Source organism: Mus pahari, chromosome 4 (genome assembly GCF_900095145.1).
Source record: "Mus pahari chromosome 4, PAHARI_EIJ_v1.1, whole genome shotgun sequence".
Lineage (NCBI taxonomy): Eukaryota > Metazoa > Chordata > Mammalia > Rodentia > Muridae > Mus > Mus pahari.
The window spans coordinates 137,239,062-137,257,740 of record NC_034593.1 but is presented as its reverse complement, the minus strand read 5'-3'; the positions used below and the strand labels follow the sequence as shown (position 1 = coordinate 137,257,740).

The 18,679-nt window shown below is 35.1% G+C and overlaps 1 pseudogene; it reads left to right on the top strand.

Annotated features, from left to right (window-relative positions):
• The first annotated feature begins 13,339 nt into the window (after positions 1 to 13,339).
• Positions 13,340 to 13,448, top strand: LOC115063962 (annotated as a pseudogene).
• The last annotated feature ends 5,231 nt before the right edge of the window (positions 13,449 to 18,679 follow it).

Sequence of the window (18,679 nt, the reverse complement as noted above, 5' to 3'; positions counted from 1 at the left end):
TCAACACATCTTTTATAAATTCAATATAGAAACAGATAGAGCCTCAGCTAAAGACTCAGAGGGGGGTACTTTGAATGGACAGGGATTTACAGGTGGTTAGGAGGGAAGAAGGGCAGATCCATAAAGTGTCAGCAAAGATCACAGATGATTCCTTTGGCTATGAGGGAATGGGACCCACTGGGGTCTTTACTCAGATCCTGGGAGTTTTATTTACAGTGCTAGAGAGTTTTATTTGAAACTCCAAAGATGAATTACACAGAAAAGTAGCACAAAGTGGTTTGAGTTGACATTATTTCTTTAGATTCATTACAACTCTGAGTTTACAAACCTATATATAATAAGAAAAATTTCTATAAGCAATATGTTGGTAACACATTTCAGAACACAGTGCAGAGAAAGTAAATATATAAACCGACTTGACATGTTTTTGATCAAATATATTGTTTTGAAAACAATATCAAAGAAAAGAAAAAAGTAGTAACAGTATTTTTACTTCTGGACAATATGCACAGTACTGACCTGTGTCGTGACGATTCTCATGACATAGCATTTACCAATGTGAATGTGGTGAAAGTCACATCAGGGACGTTAAACTTATAAACGTATGTATCTGCTTCTATCAGGTAGAGTAAAAATTGTCCTGAAGTGATGATTATAATGACTGTCATGTTTAAAAGAACTTAATATTTTAATAGTATGTAGGAGAAAAAAATGACACATTATTTTCTACGACATATGTTTAAAATGTTTAATCCTCATAGGTATATTTTTATCTTCCATAAATAACTTTTTATACAGCACTTTATTTTTGATAACATTTTAACAAGTGTATTAGTGATTATATTTTTAATTGATGTATTTTTGTAGTCAACAAAATCGTTATCTCATACAATTTTTAAGCAATTTTAATCTGCTTAATAATGGATGCTGATTGTAAAATGTTATACTTCTAAAAACCTATAGTTTAAAGATAGACAACACAATCTTTATGGAACCTTATAATAAAATGTAAGTATAAATTTAAGTGTTTAAAATGTGAGTACATATAAAACATGAATGAAAATTAATTTAGATTTCAGCCTCAAACCTTTATTACTAAAATTAAACATATATTTCATTGATTTATTACATATATTGTTAACTCAAAGTATATTACTGAATTCATTTTCTCTAAATTATACTTTATGAAATACAATGTGATAACTCAATACATGGAGGTGACATGTACCTAGTCATATTAGTAGTTAACATTTTGAGGCTCTGTCTTGGGCTTTCTCTTATTTATTTATTTATTTATTTATTTATTTATTTATTTATTTATTTAGTCATGTTTCCTCTTAATAATATCAACTGCAAAGGAACACTTGTGGGAGAAGAACTTATGTCTTTTGTCTTATAAAAAGTGAGGGCATGTACCTGGCAGCCTACAGATGCGTGAGGAACTTCACTGCTAGTTTAGTTTAGAGACAAGTGCTCTACTGGACAGCAGTTCACAAATACCCACTTAGAATCTTCTAATAAAGATTCTTTTTCATTGTCATGAAAAAGGATCCTTCTCTCCCACAATAGACGCCTACCAGAGTCTCCCCCCCTCTACTCCTCTTTGAGTTCCCTCCCATGACTTCCCTTTCCCACCAAACCAACTTCCCTTCATTTCTTCTTCAGAAAAGAGAAGATCCAGGATAAAACTTGAAACAAAAAGACAAGGCGAAAGCCCTTCTATGGAGACTGAATTAGGGAACCAAAGAAGAGAAATAGAATGTAAAGGTCAGGCAAAGGAGTCAGAGATACAGCTGTTCCCACTGTCACGAATCAATTACAGTTTTACAACAGTGTGATACTCAGAGTTTTGGGCCAGTGGCTGGGTGCAGAGCTGATCATCCGAAAAATGTGTTGTAGGAATTGAAAGCAATCCTGAATTTTCTTCGTGATTTGAGTAGAATTCAGAATCTCCATGCCTCACTGTCTGCACTGTGCCTAGCTTGAGAAGGCGAGTGTCTGTAGAGATTTTCTTACATGGGTTTCATCAATGAACTTAAAATACATGAACAGAGATGAGAACAGATATGATAGCATAAGTTTCATAGTCTTCTGCTCAAGCAAGCAAACAGTATTTAAATAACTGGAGCTGGGAGCCTCGTCTCCTCCAAAATCTGATTGAAGAAGTGAAAGGTTGAATTCTGCACTCCAGGTAAGATGGAGTTAACGTGCAGGAAGCTTTGGGAATGAATCTACTATTCATGTGATTTGCCATGAATCTATAGAAAAGATTAATAATATTGTCTCAATATAGTAAAACCCATGTCCCAGATCCCACATTCTTAGATTAGAGTCATTAACCAGTTTCTACAGAAAGAAACATGGTAGAAGCAACTACAAACTTTGACATTAATTACAGAAGAGTTCATCTCCATCCATAGTGCTCTTTCTCTTTTGATTTTTTTTGACCTACCCTAAAATAGGCCAATTCTGTTGCCAAAAGCCTCAGAAGAATCAATTTTATATGAAACCCTGTTTGGTACTTATTAGCAACATGAAGGCTGTGTAAGTATGCATTTACAGTGGACGATCCTCCAGTGATCTCTTAAGAATAACCTAATTCTACATTATATCTTGGCTACAAACTTGCTAAAGGCCATGAGGCACTAGGACTCAACCCATCCACTAAGTCTTCCCTAGCCCAAAGAAATTGTGATATAGAGAACACCTTTTTAAATTTACAATGATAAGAAGTCATTTGTTGCACAATAATTCATAAAACACCTTGTCTGAGAAGTTGTGTAGCCCCAAGTTTGCATTATAAGAAAAAGAAATTCAAAAACACATAAAAAGAAGACCATTCTATATAAAACTAATGGCTGATGTCAGAGTTCTGGGCTCCTTATTGCACAGGGTGTACAAAATTACAAAGAGGGATGTTGTGGTTTGGTTCGTAGGCACCAGGTTCATAGGCACTGTAAGAAGCGACATAGAGCAGAGAGTGGATGGTTTATTTAAAGCTCTAAAGACCATGGTTAGGAATCTCACACTTCACAGTGTTTGATGGATGTCATTGATTAATAGGCAGCAGAACAGGAATTTGTCTGAAACGTCTAGTTTTTCTGTTTTAGAGGATGAACTAGGTAGAGAAGGGAACACATAAAAGGGACAGTTGATATAGTGACCCTTTAGAAAGCTGTTGTTATTAGTCTTAAGGAGACTGATTGGAAGTTTCAAGAACAGTATTGGCAGAGATACAGAAAGGCTGGAAGTGTATTTTATGGTCAGGTCAAGGGGACTCACTGATAGAATGGATGGACAGAATGATTACAAAAATTGACTCTAGCTATTACATAGAAAGATCATTTTCTGTTTACTTTTGAGAATATATTTTAATTATAACATTAATCCCTCCCTGATTCTAACTCCAAACCTTCCCACTCATCCCTTATTCTTTAAACTTATGACCTCTCTTTCTATCAATTGTTCTTGCATGCATATGTGTATTTGAATTTACATATTTATTTCCAAACATAGCTTATTAATTCCATATAATGTTATTTCATTATAAGATTAGCTTAACTTAAATTACACAAGCATAGGACTACTATGTCAAAGATTTTATATTATATTTTGAAATTTACCCAACTCTTAACTTAGAAAGTTTGTTTTCATATACAATAATACCTGTTTATATTAAGTATCATTTATTCTGATACCTGTGGGCTTTTGGCAATACCTTTCCTGAACTTATAGGAAATTTCTGCTAAAAGAAAGAAAAGAAGTAATTAAAAATAGAACAATTAATAAACACATTCTATAACTTAAAGAATCCAAAAGTAATTACAATACATACAGAAAATAAGACAGCTAAAGAAAATGGTTTATGTTGACAGAGTGTTTAGCTTCCTTGGTGATAATTTGGTTATAACCTTTTCTTTACATACTACAAGTTTTCTCAACATTGTCATCTCACCAGTATGTGTTCAGTGGCTCTATGCTAATAGAATTCAATCTTCAAAAAATAAAGCCAGGTGTTAGTAATAACCTTTGATAAAATAAAATTAATAAGCACCCCTAAAACTATTGACTCTGCCTTAATAATCTCCATACAGAGTGATTTCTTCTACCTGTTTCACATTGAGTGCTTTCAGCCAGACACCGACTATGTAGTTTATATCCTTTAGAAATTTTCACTTGAATCCTTATGTGACATTTGTCCACATTCCTAATTAGCATGAGGGTTTCAACATGGATGATAGGAGAGCCAAACATCTGCTACTGAGCTGTCTGAGCACTTAATCATGAGGTTTCAAAGACTCCAACTCAATTTACATATGCCACTGCTTGGTGGTGGGAGCCTGAATACTTTCAGATGTCTCCACCTCATTTGGTGTAAACTCCACCAAGTCTGTATCACTCAGCTGCTTGCCATCAGGACTTAAAATGCAGTCAAGAGAGATGATTCCTGCCCTTGCATCTTCAATTTTGACAAAACCAGGAGCATAATCCTTGTTTTTTTGTTTCTTCTTTGAAAGAGTCCTCTAATCTTATGTGAACAGTATTCTTAAAGACTGCATGCTTTCCAGTGTATGAGCAATTACAATGGTCAATTGTTTAGAAAACTAATTTGTACATCATCCAAAAATGATTTTTTTCTATTGCATCTTATGGGTTAACTAAGTTTCTCAATGGTGCAGTATGTTTCTCTTCAGGGACTCCATGTTTGTTTCAAATGTCATTCAGTAAATGTCTCAGAATTTCATCCACTAATTCCAATATATCCTACTAAAAATTTTGTAACTGAATATTTGGGATCATTTTTTTCATAAACAAAATTCTTACAATCATTGAAGTACTATGGGAAAGTAGTTATAAAGTCATAGACCATAAAACTGTGTGAGAAATATTAACTAGAAAGTTTAATTAAAGGTAATTAAATTACTTCTGTACTGTGTTGCCTGGAGGTAAAGCTGTTGTTTGTACAATGATATCTTTTAATACTGTGTCTTCACTAAATGTATCATTCACAAAAGTAGAAGAGAGATTCAGGTGAGTTCTTAAAGCATCTGAAAAAAAAAACACTCCAATTATTAAAGCCAGTTCATTCTAACTAATTCATTTATATATTTTGCAAATATTTTTAAATTCCTAGACATTCACTGAATGTTTGCAATAGAATAAATAATATGACTACTGATGAATTTTAAAAAATATAACTAGCAAGTAATAAAAACATATAAACCATGGATCTTGAAAATGGTAAATTATCAATAATTGAAACCTGAAATTGTGGCCTATACAAAATGTATAGAAGCTATTCTTTTGACATACTCAGTGTATTAAATTCTGGATCACTGGAACTGAAATCAGATCTCAAGTATTTTCTCCTGATTATATATGTACATTTTTTTACCTTAGTAATGTACAAGTAAGTTATCAATAAGAAATGATGTATATAATTATCAATAACTACAATTTATTTGGTGTTTTTTATTATTCTAAAAGGCCTATCAAATATATGATGCAATGTTTATTTTGCATGTTTATTAGAACATGTTGGTTTCCTATGTGAACCCCAGTAAGCACATAAAACATATTTGTGTGATGCTGAACCAATGTTTTCATTGTCATAGGCTAGAATATATCAGATAAAATGAATCTAGTCTTGCTTTTATTCTTTATCATGATATTTATACTCTGGTTCGTTGAAAATTTTCACTATTGTATAGATATTTTAAAATTATATCAGATTTGTGTTTTCTAAACTAGATTGGCAAAAATTCTCATATATAAACATTTAAACAAATATAAAGCTTATCCAAAATAAGTCTTACTTTGTATATATGTGCATATGTATGTATATAAACACATATAGACATACATACCCTTAAGTATTTAAGTTTCTTTATATATAAATATATACAGACATACACACATACACACATATTCTTTGTTTAAAAGAACAGAATAAAGGAACAATGTACTGATTAATTGCCATTTAAACACATTTTGCAGAAGTAAAATTTATAGTACTGTTTTAATCAACAAAACCCTCAAACATTTCCAAACATATTCCTTTCCAGTACTGGTGAAGATTATGTCAACGGCCACTTGCTATAATTCAAGAGTGATGAAATCGACAAGGTGCCCCACACTGATTCTTCTGTCCACGAAGTCACCTCTGACTTACCCTTTGTTCTTAGGGCTCATTTTCAGATATTCCATCCATGAGTGCTCTGGCACAAAGATCTCTCAGTCTTTATAAAAGTAAACATTTCAAGCCAAAAGCTTTGACTTTCTTCTAACATCTGTAATAAAAATATATCGTGGAAATTCTCTCTTACCTTAAATATATGAAACCTCCTCCTTTATACAAACTCACTTTAGCATCAAAATATATTTTATTTTATTTTACTTTAATCTTTTAAAAAATAGTACTATAGTTACTGAATTCCTAGTGTTCAATTTGTCAAATAGGTTATCTGTGATACATATGTATCAGTTTCATGCAATTATTCAACATTGCATCCACAGTGTGGATTTTTCTCAATAAAATATGTTTGAAATTATCAATCTTCATTTGTTAATCTATTATAACAACCTGATTTATGTTATATACACCAAATAATCTAGAGAATGCTAAGTTTTGCCTTCAACTGAATGACATTTCTATAAATACTTATAATCCATTAAAATCATGAGAATTTACTCAAATGCTTTTAGATTAAAATTAAAGAGAAAAAAGTATGCATTTTTGTCTTGAATTATATTCATAATAAGTATTGAATCATTGACTAAAATATTTATGTATTAGAACCATGTTTCACTCAGAAACACTTAATCTTTGCAACAGCATTAACTTCTTAACTGTGCTTTCTTTGGAAGAATTCCTAAGGAGTCTGAAGAGTGAGGCCCACAAGCTCACATGCCAGGCATTACCTCCATCTGCACAGTTCTCTCTTGAAGACCAATAGTCTTTGTAAAGCTAACCATTAAGGAATCTGGAGTAAATAAAGGAACTTTGCTTTGTTATTATTGTTCACAGGACTGATGTAAGAAATGCTGCCCTCACTGTAGGGCTAACAGACATGGAGATCTGCAATACTTCATTCACTGCTTACCTGCTACCCAAATTAAAGGTAGATAACTTTCAGGAGAATTTCTTTAAATAGTATGATGTGTTTGACAGATTATATGTAATCGCAGATATTTTATAATGGTGTGATATGAAGGTCGGTGCTAAATCATAAATGCATTTGAAGAACAAACCTCTAAAGTGTTTAGAGAAACCACATTAGAGATTTAAGCTTCAATAGTAATCCTTTCAAGGCTGGCAAGTCTTCAGTCATTTGTCCCCAAGTTTTATGAGTAGCCTATGTCACAAATCTTTCCACTTGGCTGTGAGAAGAATGACAACATTTTTCAAGAGGCCATGTGTCTTTGTCTAATTCTGAAAGGACTGATTTCCAGGATACATGAAATTAAAGGTTTTGCATAGTTAAGGAACCGAAGGTTAGGTGACAGGACTGGGTGCAGTGATAAACTGACAAGCATCTGAGAGAGAAAGACTACATAATAGCAGTAAACGCTGCCGTCCGTTCCTCACAAACCGTGTGTCCGACTATGTTGTTACCAGGCCTGGATAAGGGAGGGTTGGAATACTTCCATTTGAGCCGATATTGATAAAATGTCGCAGCACGTTTGCTCTTTGCCCTCTGAAACATGGCCTTTATTTGTAGCACATGTTCCAGATTAATAATCTTATTTTGAGGTGCTATTGTATGCATTACATGAATTAACACCTGTTAGTCTATAGAGATATAAATGGGAAATGTTGGAAAGGGACGTAACATGGTTATCTTAAACAAATTGTATCCGTGTGTCCAAAAATTCTCACACCTACTTCAAGTCCCACTGCACTCACATCTGTGTGTCATAGAGAAATATCAGCCTCTATGGCAAAAGCCCCTCTAGTTTTTCTTGCCAACAATATCAGTTTGAGCTCTACATTCTTCTATTACAAATAGGTTAAGGAGCCCTCTGGGATCTCTTTCTGCCTTCCACTTTTTCAAAATGGGTCTCCAAACATTTGTCAGTAATATAATTTCCTTCTAAACTAATTTTTTGGTTTACACTAATTTTATCACCACCAGTGACTTTTTTAAGTTTTTCAAAATGTTATCATGTCCGTTGTAAGTCAATGTCACCTTTCTAGAAAAGCACTGTCCTCCTCAGATCACAGCTCTAACACTCGGAGCACATCGATTGGTCCTTCCCCACTTCATATATTGTAAGTTTACTGTGCATTATGTGCTTGACATCAGATGAAAAGTTTTCTTTCTGGTATAGCCTTAATCCTGGAAAGTGAACATTCTATTTGACCTGCATACCAGCAGATAAGAATTAGCAATGAATAAATCTATACATCTAAACATGATCACAGGTCTCAGTAAATCTCACCACTTTTTAATTGAATGACCACAATAGTTCATTCATGTTCTGTCAGTCCCAATCCTCTCATTTGTAAAAGGAAGCTATGGCTTGACAGTTATATGTGGCATCTGGCATGAAGAAAGATTTACAGGGCGATGTGAACTCTTGGTGCTTAGTAAAATCAAAAATACTGCATGCCATGGTGTTCAGGAGAATTAATGGCCATCTTTCTGTAAGTAATAAAATGTAAAAGTAATCACATTAGAAAGAACCTAAGGTTTTACTTTAGCTTGTTTCAGGCCCATGTGATAATTACAGCAGGTCCATGTACATTTTCCATAAGGTCTTAAATTACGAGAAGTCTTATGTTCCCTTCAAAGGAACGAAAATGATAGGATAAGACAAGGTGTGAATTTAACGACTGACATTTATTTTCGTAGCATTTATATTGTTTTGAATGTTAAAGTGTATATTTAAAATATTTATTTTGCTGTGATATTATTTTAGTCCCAGTGTTTTCATGTATGTAATTAACCTCCTTAGGTTGGATTTTTTTCTAGAACCTTTTATAAGGCTATATTTGTAGATAGACATAGTTTAATTTGATTTTATCATTGAATATTTAATTTTCTCCATCTATACTGATTGAAAGGTTTTCTGGATATCGTCTTCTAGTCTGACAAAGGTGATCACTGAGTCAGTAGCACATCTGTCTAGGCCCCTTCTACCTTTTAGAGTCTCCTTTGAGAAATCAGGTGAAATTCTAAATGGTCTGTATTTACATGTTGGGCCCCATTTTGGCCCTGATTTGGGACTTGAGGACAAACACAAGCCTGGCTCTAGTTCTGAGACCTGTCTCAGTCACTTCTGTATTGGGGTGACTCAGCACGACCTCTTTGGCTATGCCTTTGCCCTGCCTTTGCTGATGTAGAGCTTTGCAACTGGCCCTGACAGTCTCTCCATACCCTCCTTCACACTTCTCCACCTCCTACGTCATCGTACCCTACCAAAAATCCCCCTCCCTATGTTCAGAACTTATATAAGCGAGAGGCTGATGCCAAAAAGCTGAGTTCCTTCTTCAAAAAGACTCCTGGCTCGGTGTGTTTCTTTTGGGTCATCGACACTCGCATGCTGTTCAGCCCCCAACAGACCCCGGAGGGACTGGACCGCTGTCCTCTCACCTGGACCTGCCCACAAGGAGCCAGCATTTACATGTTACTTGGTATTTTTCCCTGGAAGCTTTTCATATTCTTTGATCTGGATGTTTAGTGTTTTAATTATTATGTGGCAAAGGGACTTTCTTTTCTGGTCCAATCTATTTGGTGTTTTGTAAAATTGTTGAACCTTGATGAGCACATACTTATTTAGCTTAGAAAAAAATGCTAATATAATTTTGTGGAAAATAATTTCTGAACCTGTGAGTGGAGTTTTTTTTTTCTTTTTTCTCTTTATCGATTATTAAACTCTTTGTTCTTTCCATATCACTACATTTTTTTCTGGATGCTTTATGTAAGGGACATTAATTTGTAAAAGAAATACTACTATAGCTTAAAATATTGATTCTCCTATACTGAGTGTGAGGACTTCAGTACCACACTCTAACCAATGGACAGGTTATCCAGAAAAAAACTAAACAGAAAAATATTGGAGCTAACAATATAAAGCACAGAAACCTAAAAAGTATTTACAGAACATTTCACCCAAATGAACAAAAGAATATACCTTCTTCTCTGTATATCATGATGTTTTCCCACATACCTGGATAACAAAGCTAATCTCAACAGATACAAAAAATCAAAAGTAAAGAAAAGAAATTACTCCCAGCAACCTATCAGACCACTACAGATTAAACCTGAATATCAAAAAACAATACAAGCAGCAGAACTTACAAGCTCATAGGATGGATGGGTGGGTGAGGGAGCACACTCATAAAAGTAGGGGGGGGAGGGAGGTTATGGAGGGGAAATGGAGAGGGGGTTAATATTTGAAATGTGAGTAAATAAAATATACAATAAAAATGAAAAAAATTATCAATATCTCATACAAGCAGCTAGAGAGCACAGCTGAGAGCTCTAGAACAAACAGAAACAATCTCACCTAATAATTGTTGATGGCAAGAAATAATCAAACAGATGCCTGAAATCAATTTAATTGAACAATAAAAAGAATCATTGAAAAAAAGAATTTGTTCTTTGATAAAATTAACAATATAGATAAACCCTTATCCAAACTAACTGAATGATGGAGAGAGAATATCCAAATTAATAAAATCAGAAATGAAATGGAAACATAATAGGAGATACCAAGAAAATCCAAAGAATCCTAAAGACACATTCTCCCTCTCCCTCTCCCTCTCCCTCTCCCTCTCTCTTTTCCTGAGACAGGGTTTCTCTGTGTAGCCCTGGTTGTCCTGGAACTCACTCTGTAGACCAGGCTGGCCTCGAACTCAGAAATTCGCCTGCCTCTGCCTCCCAAGTGCTGGGATTAAAGACGGACATCATATTTTCTCAAACCTGTATACTACCTAATTGGAAAATCTAACAGAAATAGATAATTTTCTCAATATATACCACTTACCAAAATATATGAAGATCAGATAAACAATTTAAATATACCTTTATCTCCTAGTGAATAAAAAGCCCAGGGCCAGATGATTTTATTACAGGATTCTAAGTTGAAATTCAAATTCAAAATTTGAAAGAAAAGTTATTGCCAATACTTCTCAAATTATTCCAGAAAACTGAAACAGAAAGAACATTGCCCAATTTATTTCATGAGGTAACAGTTTCTCTGATAATCAAGCCACAGAAAGGCACAACAAAGAAAAAGAATTATAGACAAATTTCCCTCATAAACATTGATGCAAAAATACCCAACAAAATACTTACAAAATGAATCTATGAACACATCAAAAGGACAAAGCAAGCTTCATCCCAGAATTGCAGGGATGATTCAATACACTAAAATTAGTAAATGGAATCCAATGTATAAATAATCCGGAAGAAAAACAAAGCACAATTTTCCCTGTACACCCATAAAAGGTCTTTGAAAAAATCCAACACCTCTTCATGTTCAAAGTCCTGGAGAGATTAGGGATATGAAGGCCTTTATTATATCCGAATATAATGAATGCAATTTACTGCAATCCTATAGCCAACATCAAATAAATTGGAGAGAAACTCAAAGCAATTTCACTGAAACCAAGGACTAGACAAGTGTTTTCACTTGCTCCGTATCTATTCAATAGAGTACTTGAAGTTTCAGCTAGAGCACTAAGAAAACAGAAGGAGATGAAGGGATACAAATTACAAAGGAATAATTCAAAGCATCATTTACAAATGACTTGATAATATAAAGATTCTACCAAGAAAATCCTACAGCTTATAAACACTTTCTGAAAATAGCCAGATAAGACATGATTTTTAAAAAAAAGCTTTAAAAAACAAAAATAAAAACCAAACCAAACCAAAACAGTATCTCTCGTATATACAAATGACAAATGGACCAAAAAAGAAATTAGTCACCTCTCATAATAGCCACAAATAATATAAAATATGTTGGGGTAACTCTAAACAATCAAGTAAAAGACTTATATAATAAAAACTTCAAATCTTTGAAGAAATAATTTAAAGAAACTATTAAAAGATGAAAAGGTCTCCCATGATCATAGATCAGTAGAATTAAAAATGTAAAAATGGCCATCTTAAAAAAAAAAAAAACAATCTATAGATTCAAAGCAATCTACATCAAAATTCCAACACATTTCTTACAGACCTTGAAATGTCAATTCTCAACTCTACATAGACAAACAACTTCAGATAGCTTCAACAATCCTGAACTATGTAAGAATTGCTGAAGTTCCCACTATTTCTAATTTCAAGTTGTTTTACAGAACGATAACAATAAAAAACATACATATGTTATTGGAAAAACAAAGGCACATTGGTCAGTGGAATCAGATTAAAGATCCAAACATAAATCTATACACAGCTGGACACCTGATTTTTGATAAAGAAACTAGGGATATACACTGGGGATATCATGTTCAACAAATGGTGCTGGTCAAACTGAATGTCTGCATGTAGAACAATGCAAATTGATCCATATTTTTTTTTAACCTGCGCAATATCCAAGTATATAGACGACCTCAACATAAAAGCAAACACACTGAGCCTGATAGAAAAAAATGTGGAGAGAAGCCTTTAATACATTAGCACAGGAGAATACTTTCTGAACAGAACACCAATAATCTAATCCCTGAGATCAACAATTAATAGACGTGATCTCATGGAACTGAAAACAAAGAAAAGCAAAGGACACTCAATAGGACAAGGTGGCAACCTACCAAATAGAAAAGAGGTTTTACCAACTCTACTGCCAATAGAGGACTAACATCTAATAATAAGTAACCCAAGAAAATATATGTTTAAAACAAATAATATAATTAAAAGAAAATTGATATACACAGAGAATTTTCAACAGAGGAATCTCTAAACACTGAGAAATACTTAAAGAAATGCTCAACATCATTATCAAATGCAAATCAAAACTACTTTGAGACTCCATTTTACAGCTGTAAGAAAGCCTATGATCAATAACACAAGTGACAGCCCATGCTGACAAAGATGTAGTTAAATGGAATACTTTGCTATCACTGGTTGGAATGCAAACTTGTACAGCCACTATAGAAATCAATATGACAGTTACTCAAAAAATTGGAAATTGATCTACCTCAAGAGTAAGGTATATTACTCTTGGACATATTCCCAAAGGATGTTCCATTCTACCACAAGGATAACTTGCTCAATTATGTTCATTGTGCTTTTATTCATAATAGCCAGAAGGTGGAAACAGCCCATATGTCCCTCAACAGAATAATGGAAAAAGATAAATGTGGTGTATTTATACGATGGAGTATTACTTAACTGTTTAAGAAAGAAGACATCATCAGAAAGGAAAGAGGCTTTTTATGCTTAGTGTTCTGAGAACTCTCAGTGCACTGTGAACATCTGAATAATTAGTAGCTTAACATTCCATGAAAAACAAAAAAGCAAGCCTAAAAAACACTACCAGTCTGGTATCAGGGGTGCTTGACAGGAAACTAACCAGTTTTGCACTGTGCAGGCCTCAGAGCACAAAGTATGCCTGGCATGACCATGTCAGGGGCCATAATGCATGAGCAGGGCATAGCACCCCTGCCACCCCTCCTAAAGTAACCCCAGACACTCAGAGACCCTCTTCACTCTAAGAGGAACAGGAAAGTGCAGACATATGGAAGGGAAGGGGAAACAGAAGGCTGTGGGCACAGTGAAGAGAGGCAGAACTAGAGACTTGAGGGTATTGAGTTTGAGTAGCTGATGATGCCACCTGGGACCATTGTGGGATCCTAGCCTGTAATGCCACTAGAGGCCATGTCTGGACTTCTGGCCTTTTACTTCTGGTCTTTTACTACCAAAGACCAGGCAGAAGTTCCTGGTCTAGGCTGCCCACTCAGGAAATGTTGTCTGAGGGCTGTGCATAGTGGCACCACCCTGGGCATCATGGGAGAGCTGGTCCCACCCCTCACCTAGGCATCATGGGAGAGCTGGCCCCACCCCCACCTTGGGCATCATGGAAGAGCTGGTCCTAGAGTTATGAAGGTAGGATTTCTGACCAAGCTCCTAGATAGCTGCAGTACCAGGGAGAGAGGCATTGCACAGTATGGGAGTTGCATTTCAGCTGGGACCAAGGAAATGAATGTGGACTAGCTGGCCCTGCTTGCTACTTGTTGCATGAAGTGGCATGGATGAGGGAGAGAACCCCTCACTTCACTTTTGTCCTTGCTATCTAAGTCTCTCTGGAGAGCTTGTCCTACCCATCATTTGCTCTAGCACTAAGGAAAGCAATTCCTGTACCACTCTTGGGCAGCATAGTAGAGCTGGCCCTGGAAGTGAGGGTTGCAGAGAAGCAGGCCCTGTCCCTTTTCTGCTGTGTTGTGGAGCATTCTCTTTGGTGTAGGAAGGTACTTTGTCGGGTATTGAAAGAGAAAAATGAACACAAACCCAGCCATACAACCTTCAATCTATAATCTTTCCTGCCTACGACATATGCTAGGGCAAGGATGGCAGAGAACCTCTGGAGATAACCAACCAATGTCTAACTTAACTGCCACAAAGAAGAACCCATACCTGGCACTGCATGCATAACCAAGAACCAGAATCTATATAGCCCAGAGACTTAAACAAAAACTCAATTTAAAAAAATGATTTCTAATGAAATTCTGCTCTACTCATAGGTCAACGCCTTATGCAGTCGTCGTCAGAAAAGCTTCCTTCAGGAGCAGATGAGAACAAATACAGAGATTCACAGCACAGCATTAAATGTAGAGTCTAAATTGGAGATTTCCATCAACTCCTTTCCATCTTAGATCAGGAAATACCGTAGAAGAAGAGGCAGGCTGATTGTAAGAGCCAAAGAGATAGAGGACACTTGTAGAACTAGGCCCACTGATTCACCATAGCAAGGTGCTATAAGAACTCATGAAGACTGAAGCAGAAAGCACAGGGCCTTCAGGGTTTTGCAACTGGTCTTGTGCATACATGTTATAGCTCGCTATTGTCTCAGTATTTTTATGGGAGCCTTGGCGGTGCAAATAAGCAGATCTTTAACTCTTGTGTCTCCTCTTGGGATTTTTTTTCCTGTCAGGCTATTGTGTCCACCTTCAATAGATAGTTTTTTCTTTTTTATTAAGACATGTTTTGTTGTCATTTGTTAGAAGCCTATTCTTTTCTAACAAGAGTCAGAAAGGGTGTGGATCATGATGGAGGATCATGATCAGGAGGATCTAGGAGGAGTAAAGGGAGAAGAAATGCCAATCAGGATATATTGTATAAAAATACAATTATATGAAAGTCCCTATACGATAAAAGAATCAATATAGGGACTTTTGCCTAGTCTTATTGAATCTTGTTTTGCCATGTTTGGCTGTGGTCTCTTGGAGGCCTGCTGTTTTCTGAAAAAGAAAGAGTGGAGGAGGGTTGAGCAAGTAGATCTTGGGGTAGGCTAGAGATAGGAGGAGCTAGGAAGATAGGAGGGACAGGAAACTGTGGTCAGGATGTATTATATGAGAGAAGATTCTATTTTCAAATTTAAAAATCTATCTTCAATGAAAAACAAATTTATGAAAAAATAAAGGAAATATTTTCAAACATAGAAGTCAGAAAACACATGTACATATACATGTCTAGTAATTTTATCAAATGCATATTTGATAAAAAGCCATATACATTTGATAAAAATACTGGACATGGAAATTAATTGTGATTGTATTCAATGTGCTAAAAATAACCTTTACCAAGGGAGAAAAAGATGAATATTCATGACACAGGGTAATTATTTGAAGGTCAATGGCAGACTTGATTTCATACTAGAAATGGGAAGGAGGTGTTCAACATAATGGCAGATTATTCAAAAATTGATTTAAGAAGTTAAAAATCCATTTATTTAAGAAGTTAACAGACCATCAAAACACACACACCCACACAAATACACACACACACACACACACACACACACACACACACACGGTGAAAACCACATTATGGCATGGCATAATCTATCTTGTCAAAACAACATGTAAAAAGAAAATATAATAATGCAAGTGCAGGGGACATACAATCTGCAAGGTAGAGGTTAGGAGAGAAGATTTATCTATCAAATAATGCAACAGAAAAAAGCAAATTTGAAATTTAAATATCAAAAGAATATATTATCTTATATTTTATATTATGCAAATATCTTTTAAAAGGAGTTAGAAACCATTTTTAATGTTTATTTATATATTTACGTATTTCTGCATGTATATGTGCATGTACATGGTGGGCCCACTGAGGCCAGAGAGGGCACTAAAACCCTCAGAACTGGAGTTACAAGCACTTGGAGACACCTGATGACTGTGCTGGAATCTGATTTCTAGTTCTATGACATAGCAGTAAGCACTACTAACCAATAAGCATTGTGAGAGTAGGTTATGTTTTAAGTTTCAATTACTATGCTTAAGCGATCTATAAAATAAAAATACCTCTAACCGGTCAGTGCCACTTGCCCCAGGACAGATAAGGCCCTTGAATGCCAGGGTCAGCTCCTTGTGTAAGATAACAATTTATGTGTTTTCCTGTCTATAACAAGGTTGGTTGTATCAACCACAAAGGATGTGCTTCATCACATGTAGGCTGAAGACTGTAGGCTTTAATTCCATCGGGATGTGTGCTTGCTCCCACCTGGACGAAAGCAGGAAGTGCATGTGCTTGTGGATTTGGCAATTATAAGCCACTATCTAATGTAATTTGGTTCTATCGTCTGGGAATTCTGGGTATAGAGTTAACCTATGTCCTTCACCCTGGTCAGTATTTAATAAATCCCACTTCAAATTTGGCTCAAAGATTGTGGTAGTGTCTTAATCATGCCCAGTGATGTCCAATCCCACAAAATAGTGCATGTGTGTGTTTTTTTGTGTATGTGTGCATGTGTGTGAACTACAAAAGCTAAACGAATCCTTGAGTAGAAGACACCATGTAAACAAAGAATAACAGATAGGTAGAAGGAATGTATAAATATTATATCCACATAATGGAATAGAACTCATTGAAAGAAAATTTGGAAATGAAACCATTATCAGTAGGTGAAACGAAAAGCAATGAATAACTATGAGGTAGTTCTTCAAAAAGCAGAAGCTAGTGGTAGAGAAGCAGATTTAGAGCTTACTCTTGGGAGAAATAAGCTCAAACAACCCTACTGTAAAAGTACTGACTGGACAGTTCCAGTCTCATTGTAAAGAAAATTACAGATCCTAGTATATTCATTATCTAATTTCTACAAAAATGAAACTCAAAAATTACATAAATGATTTACAGAATTTTTCCGGAAAACAGAAAGTGAGTAATTCATTATCACAAAGTTATGTTGTCCAAGAATAAAAGAATCACTTAGCATTCAAATATCACAATATCCATTACATTGATAAATATTGAGGAAAAAAGACAAGTTTTTGAAGTGGAAGTTTCTGGTTATGTCACACCATGCAAAGTCACGTGGTGCTTTGCTGCAGCAAGACCTGTGGGAGGACAGGCCACGCTTGGAGAGAGTATCAGTGGGACTCACCAGACAGTGACTGGGAGCTTGCATAGCTAGCTGCTCGACTCTTCATTGGTCTCGAGAGGCACGGCAGAGAACTCTGGCATTCTGGATGGTTCTGGTCACTCCTGCTGACTCAGGCCAAATTGGTGGAGTCCTGGCAGTATCTGCTGGACCATGCAGTCTTTGCTGGTTTCTTTTTGGTGTCACATTTGAACTGGACTATTGGTATCCTAACAAATGGAGACTGGAATTGCCCCAAAGAACTACTTCTACACAGGCCCACATCCCCTTGTTCTATTTACCATTTTTTTTCCTCTGCCTTTATACTGTGAGTTAGAAGGTGGGTTGAACCATTTGAGAAAACTTACTGAAGTAGGGTTTGAAAAGTCTGAGCCTACAAATTTAAATATAGATTAAAATGAATGTGTGATGCCTGCCTGACATCTCAGCACTCCAGAAGAGAGGCACAGAGATAACAAGTTCAAGGCTAGCCATGGAGAAAAATATCTGTTATCAAAAAAGCAAATGACTAAAAATCTAATACACATTATTGAAATATTTCTTCTCGAAGTATGAAAAAAATGGCAACATTCAAAGCCTTTGACAATCCTTCAATTATAATCATATGTTTAGTAAAAGACTAATGATTCTTCTCTAACATAGGTTGAGAACAAGACAAGGATTTCTAATACTACAAATACAGTTTATCATTATTTATCCTCTGTATATCTGAATGAAAACAGGAAGGCATTCATGTAGATGAGAAAGCAAATGAGAAGTGCTTTATTAAAAAAAATGTAGGATTGCCTACACAAAAGAATTTTTAATATACTCTTTACCAGAGGAAACAAATCTAACAAATGAGCTTAGCAAGGCTGTAAAATACAAGATTATTGGAAAAAATATATTGGATATAAAGTATTTTAAGGCTATTTTCATTTGTATCAAGCTTGCAAAATACTTAAGCACAAATCTTACAATCTAAATACAAGTTCTGAACACTAAATCCTTCAAAGCATTACTGAGAGAAATTATGAAAACTTAAGTAAATAGAAAACATAATATTTAGGTGAATTAAAGACAACATTATTAAGATGCCAATATTCTTAAATTTTAATAAATATGTCATCAATGAAAATCACAGAAGATT